The sequence below is a fragment of the Austrofundulus limnaeus genome, unplaced genomic scaffold (genome assembly GCF_001266775.1).
Source record: "Austrofundulus limnaeus strain Quisiro unplaced genomic scaffold, Austrofundulus_limnaeus-1.0 Scaffold16, whole genome shotgun sequence".
NCBI classification, from domain to species: domain Eukaryota; kingdom Metazoa; phylum Chordata; class Actinopteri; order Cyprinodontiformes; family Rivulidae; genus Austrofundulus; species Austrofundulus limnaeus.
This window is the reverse complement of record NW_013952418.1, coordinates 3,653,160-3,660,512: the sequence shown is the minus strand read 5'-3', so window position 1 is coordinate 3,660,512 and position 7,353 is coordinate 3,653,160.

Below are 7,353 nucleotides of genomic sequence, written 5' to 3'. Positions count from 1 at the left end.
GTGTGTGTGTGTGTGTGTGTGTGTGTGTGTGTGTGTGTGTGTGTGTGTGTGTGGTATATTTACCACAAATCATCTCTCTAAAATAGCATCAGTGATTTTTTTTGACACAGAGAATACCATCATCATCATCATCATCCTCGGTCTCAATCGATGTGCCATGCAACATGATATTCCACTCAGAGCTCAGAAATAGAGTCAGTCGCTCGTATTTTTAGCACCAGGGTGAGCTCGTCGTAGCTAATATAGTTTTTCCAGACACAGCAACATCRGAGCGACACCATGAAACCGAAAACCTGAGGGACGAAACTGTATGAAAGAATGAATGAAGTGTTGAGGAGAGCCAACGTTTTATCAGAGCATCGCTTCTTACCTGCTGAACCCCAATTCAAATGAACTCTTTACAGAAATAAAATGAATCTAAAGCAGAATGAGCTACGTGTGTTTATTCTGTCAATTAGATAATTTATTGGTTTTAGTTACCCGGTTATGTAAAACAAAAATGTGTTTTAACATTATTTAACATCATAATGATGCAATGATTACCTTGACTTGAACAAAAGCTTTTCATTGACTTGGAGCTCCAGYGAATAAACCTTTATGTGTTTCTGATTCGTTTCTTTGTCTGAGAAAAGCTGCTCTGACCTTCCAATTTAATATATTTTTTTCTTTCTAAAGTCCTTAGAATGACTCACATCATCCTTTCTATCTTTACAGATGAAAACAGGATGCTGCACACTTTAATCATTTTATATTTCTTAATATTGCCAAAGGAGGGTTGAGTCTATATCAGGGAATTAGAGGACATGGTGGTGSGGTTGCCATGGATTCAAACAGCACATGAAGCAGAAAAACAAAAAGCTTGGCCGGCTCGTATCTCTCCCGTTTGTCCGTGAGGCAGGGAAGCGTCACAGTCACCCTGTCAGGAATAAAACAGCCAAACATCGGACACTTGTTTCTCCTCTGCAGTGTGTTTCCTCTGATCAGCGGGGAAAAATGGGCAAGAATGGTTTTTGCCCGTCTCTGTGTTTGGAATACTTCTACAGTAGATTAACTTTTAAGTCGACTTGACTCAAGATGGCCGACAAAGCCAACTGAGCTCCAAACACCCAAATTTGTTATAATTCAGTTAATTTCCTAGATAAGATAAGATAAGATAAGATAAGATAAGATAAGATAAGATAAGATAGAACTTTACTGATCCCACAGTGGGGAAATTTGAACATTACAGCAGCTCAAAACAGTGGAGTTGCAGAAACAGGCTGCCTGCCGTGGCGCCAACTTAGAAACAAAGAAAAACTGAAAAACACAAGGGCAGGGAATATGAGGAAAAAAGCAAAAACATATATCAACACTGTGACACACCATGGTGTTTATGAAAAAACCCTCTGCATAGAGCAAGTTTATTAGCCAGAGGAGTTAGTGAGTTTAAGGGGGCCAGAAGAATCCAGTCCCCAAAACCAGTGCAGCCATAGTTCAGAAATATTGATGGAAACTGTTCATTTCTGTGCAGCTTTCAGCCAGCTCTGGAAAACAGAATTAGAAAGGTGAGAGGAGGGGGGAAGGTGGGGGGTAGAGCCTTGTCGACACATCCAGCCAGGAAGAATTTCGTCAACAGATCCAAGGTCGTTGTCGGGGAGATCCAGATTCTGTAATCAGTTGTTTTGGGAGCAGAAGAGACAAGCAGACGACAACAATTTTCCATCTGCTTTAGAGTTTCTGCTGGTACTCTCAAGGTGGCGATTCCAAATAGTGTGGACAAACTCCACTGAGCCGAAATCTATCAGCTTCCTCCCAGTTCAATTCCATCTGGCCAGCAAAGTCCAGGGACCACAGCCGGTCCGCGATCCTCAATAGAACCGCTAGCAGACAGAGTCCAGCTCACTCAAGGCATAATGTCAGAGTGCTGATAGAATACGGCCACCCATCGAATTGGTCAGTCAGCCAGCAGATGAACAGCCACCGACGCTGATTTGCAGAACACCAGGAGACCACCAGGCCAATCTGTAGAATCCAGTGACGGAGTCCAGATACATATCCAGAACAGAGAAGAACAGAGGTCCCACCCCTCACAGGTTGCTGTTCAGTTTAGGATTCATTTTAAAATTATTTTATTTGTTTTTAAAGCATTAAATGGTCTTTCCCCACTCTACCTCACTAAGCTGCTGCACACCTGRACCCCCTCCCGTTCTCTCAGGTCAGCAGACCAGCTGCTCCTGAGAATCCTAAAAACCAAACGWAAGCTTCGAGGGGATCGTGCATTCTCCACTGCTGCTCCTAAAATGTGGACCAACCTGCCTTTGGMCATCAGACAGGCCACGTCCCAGGTACTTTGGTCCTWTGGTTGTTTAAGGGCTTTGTAAAGATAAGATGAGATAAGATATATTTTTTGTTTGTTTCCACTCTCGGAGGAGTAAGACACTTCTTCCTTCTCTCCTGCCCTTCCTTTTCTTTCCCTGCTTTGCTGCTGGAGCCTCTCTACATTTTCATCCAAAATATGAAATCATGGATATTTTTATAGATTTGGTTAGCTGGTCTCTTAATAAAATTTTTGGAACAAAGTTTTTTTTCTTCTTCCATGGGAGGACATGTCAGGGGAAATGTGCTCATGCTTTTTTTGTGCCAGTTAAAAGAGCAGCAGCATTTTGGACCCTCTGGAGGTGAGCAACAGGAAGCACTGACCTCTATATAAAGTCCATTACAGTAATCCAACCGGGTGGTGATCAAGGAGAGGATTATGAAATACTAGTTCAGTAAACGTCGTAGAAAATAGAGAAAACTGAATGGGTTAAAAATATGACCCAAACAGAATATAAAGATATCTACACAGCAACTGAAGAAACTAAATTTAAATTTTCTGCCTCCTAGTGACTCTAAGTTCAACAAAATATATTTAACGGCTAAAAAAAGTGGCCTTTTCTGTATATCATCCTCAGCAGAAACTCTGAGAGCTAACAGATTACTCAAGATCTTTGTTTAAGACTTTGACACAAAACGGCAGTGAGTAATATGCATTCCTTTAAGGAATGTCAGACCTTAAATATACAGTTTATACAGTATATATACATTTTTATCACTCAGCGATTTCCAGCTTAATCCATCCAGATCAGAGATACTCAGTCTCTCTCCTCTGGAGCCTGACATGTTCTACATCCTGGTTCAGGGTCAGGGTTGCAGGTTCTCTTACAACTTGTTCAACAATACACAAGATTTATGGCTTCTGTGTGAACATCAAAAACACAAAGGTTGTCGAACAACGGCCTCAGCWCTTTGAATGTGTCATAAATCACATTAGAGGACAAGACGTGAGGTGTCTTTCTTTGTCACTTTGTTGTGACACTTTAAGAAAACGTAGCATCGCTGTCAAGGGAGAGCAGCCGCAATCTGTCCAAGTAATATCTTAGTGTCGGKTTATGTACCGAGGAGGCTTTGATTTATGGAACGTTTTGTCAGAAATTACAGTTTATTTCAACCTTGGAGTCTAATTTTAGCCTCATCTCTGAAACCATCAATGAACCTGGACATGTGTGCGAGCTGCAGGCCTCACACCCTGACCCTCCACGTCTGATCTTATCGGGTTACCAAGCGTTGAGCCGTGACATATTATAGAGGGGGGCGGGGGGCACACCTACGCGGTCTTCAGGGAACTTCAATACCTTTACTCGGAGACCCTGAGTCAGTGCACGAGCTGGTGTTTGCACGGTGTCCATAGCAATACGCACACACAACGCYCTCTGCCCGGTCTCAGTCAGCCCGTATTTATTTCACTCAGGGATGTTTAAAATCAGTGTCAGAAATGTTTGTCTGGCTGAGTTTATGTATGAAACCATCTTCTGAGTTGGGATTTATGACTTCCATTACAGCRGAGGTGAGTGGATGTGAAGCACACATCTACACCAAATTTGTTTTCTTAAAGAGGAGAGCAAATCACCTGCCCAGTGGTGGATCTGGGGTTTTTCTGTGTAAAGGGGCCACAATATTCATAGAGGGGCCAAGTATTTGTTCAGCATCCTTGATCACAAATCCCTGGTTTTGGTAAGGTGTATGTATMTAACCAGTCGCACGTTTAAACACTTGTAATTTTTAAAAAGCTTGCACTGTACATTCTCCTTACCAAATTTCACATGCATTTTTACAGTACACGGATAAAATACTTTCWAACAAACAACATGTGAGAGAATCAAGCCATCGTTTGTGAGTTAAAAGACTTTTTCTGCAGGATTGTTTAAATTTTAGGAAAAGAATAATACTCCTGACAGCTTTTTTCATGCTGGACTTTTCTATTGGTCTCAGTTGCGCCTCTAGTGTTTGGATATGGAACTGCACCCAGCATCATCGCTCAGGGGGCCAATCAAAGCTCAACAGGCTCCGCCCTCTAGAACCGCGCCTGCACCTGTCACCTTTCATGCCAGAGTTTTGCACTAAAACCATCTTATGCTGAGAAATTAATCACTTTAATCAAACCTTATAAATAGCAATGTACAGTGAGTATTATTAGATGAATTAGCACTCAGAAAAGTGGTTGAGGATGACTCTCAGCTACCACCACACATACATTTTAGCCATTAAAACCTGCTGAGTTAACTTGAGCCCCAAAACAGCCTTTTTTTTGTTTGTTTTCTATTTCTTTTAACTTTTGTTAACTTAAGATCTGCCAGTTGAACATGGACGTGTTTGGTTTCAAGAGAAGAATCTCGGCAAAAAGCTCATGAAAACTAGTTTTACATCCACCAAACACAGTTCAAACAGCAAGCAGTTGAATCAGACAGTAAACAAACTGTACAAAATGGCATCATTGTAAATTTGTAAATACATTCAAGCAAATGTGTAAAGGAAAAAAATGACATTTTTTAAAGCAAGTCAAAGATACCTAAACATGCTGTAAAAAGTGTTGAATTTTTTTTCACTTTGAGTGAATATGAAACTGAAGTCAAATATAATTTCTCATTATTTTAATATATATATATGGTGACAAATAAATGTTTGGATAATTTTTCCAAAGAACAAACATTCAATAACAAGTCTTTTAAGGCAGGTAAGAAAAAAACAAATTACTTTTGGACATAAAAACTTAAGATTTCTTAACATTTATTAATGGTGCCTATGGTCCGTCCAACTGAAGTCAAATATAATTTCTAATTATTTTATTTAATACAATATATATGGTGACAAATAAATGTTTGGATAATTTTTCCAAAGAACAAACATTCAATAACAAGTCTTTTAAGGCAGGTAAGAAAAAAACAAATAACTTTTGGACATAAAAACTTAAGATTTCTTAACATTTATTAATGGTACCTATGGTCCGTCCTGTGCAGAAGGACAAAACACAAAATAATTTCTTTACTAAAACCTCCGTAGCTTTGCTCCAGTTCATTTTAGCAGCATGAATCTTTGTACAGATCTGGACGTAACAGCAGCTGTTTTAATGCTCACACTTCTGATGAAATCTCCCAAGAATATTTAAATACATTAGAGTTTGTAAATGCTGTGATTTACTCAGTTACATTTCAGCATGGTATTTTGAGCAAAAACTTTAAGAAAACCCCTTGAGGCGAGGCTATTCTGCATAATTTACAGTTGATTAGATTTGGAGGCCACAATGACGAGAGTTACCTCAACATGTTCATGACGGCTTTCTAAAAGGTTCATCAATCTTTTCAGTGGTTCATGAGATATTTTACTAACAGACAGGATTGACTTTTTTGCCTTGTTATTCAGCTGAATTCTGTTCCAAAATAATAAATATAAATCTATTTTTTCAACTAATTGCTAAGTTTTTTTCTCCCTCTGTTTATAGTTCTTGATCTTTTTGACTCACCTTCAAATGTCAGTTSAGCACCTTTTCCTTAACAGGTCTAAGAAACTGAATGACAAGTGATTATTAATGTTTTACTGAGCGTGATTCAACGCTGTGACCTTTTAAAACTGACCCTGTCGTCATTATGGCAGATTTGAGAGGCTTTAAGAGTCCAGCAGTGCCCTGAGCTGAATGCTAATGTCAGCACACGTGCTACTTTTTATGACAGACAAAAAAAGAAAATAATAAATAACTGTGAAGTTAGGGTTTCAAAAAAATGTGAGTAAATACTTTGAGCATCTCCTCCCTCTCTGCTGTGCAGGCAGAGCAAGCTGACAAGTCCTGGCAGGTATTATTAACCATGGCAACAGTGTGGCATCGGTTGATATTGCTCAGAGCAAATTAACTAGGAAAAGTCAATGCATCCAGACTACATATCAAAACTTATTTCTTATATTACTGTCAGAATAACATCAGAGTTTCCATACATAAAATCTGTTTTATACACTGCAAAAAATGTCCACCTAACCACGTTTTAAAGTCTTATATCCAGCCAAAAAGTCTTTTTGATCTTGTTTTGAGACTGATTTCCTAAACAAGAACTGATTGTGTAAGAATAATCATCTTGTTTTCTGAATGTGTAAGATTATTTGTCTTGTTAGCCTGAAAATTTAACTCAGATTAAGTCAAAAATTTCTGCCAATGGAGTAAGAAAATTTTACTTGGTAAGATTCTTGAAATACTTGATTTGACTCATTTTTTCTTATTTCAAGAGTCTTATCAAGTAAAATTTTCTTACTCCATTGGCAGAAATTCTTGACTTGAGTCGAATTTTCAGACTAACAAGACAAATAATCTTACACATTCTGAAAACAAGATTATTATTCTTACACAATCAATTCTTGTTTAGTAAATCAGTCTCAAAACAAGATCAAAAAGACTTTTTGGCTGGATATAAGATTCTAAATCTTTGTAAGATGGACAGTTTTGATGTTTTTTCTTCTTTACAAAACAAGATTTAGGTCCTTGTACGACCGGTGCCAGAGCTTGGTCCACATTGCCTTTGGTAAGTCGGACTTGTTTCCAGTGAGAGTTGGACCACACCAAAGTTGCCCTTTGTCACCGACTTTTATGGACAGAATTTCTTGGAGCAGCCAAGGTGTTGAGGGGATCTGTTTTGGTGACACTAGGATCACATCTCTGCTTTTTGCAGATGATGTGGTCCTATTGGCTTCGTCAGATCCTGATCTCCAGCTCTCACTGGAGCGGTTCACAGCCGAGTGTGAAGCAAATCTTTCATTATCATAAGATGTCACACACTCGGCTACTAGCACGTTGAATTTTAGCTCAATGGGCCTCATGCAAGAACCGTTGGTACGCACAGATTTGTTCTTAAGTTGTGCGTACGAGTGATTTAGGAGAATTTGTGGCATTCACCAATGTTTTCGTATTCTACGATTTTTTTCTGATACAAACAAAATCGTATCTGAATAAATGAAAATGATTTAACACAGTTGTTTATACTTTTAGCAGCTCTTTTTGTTCCACAGCTGACC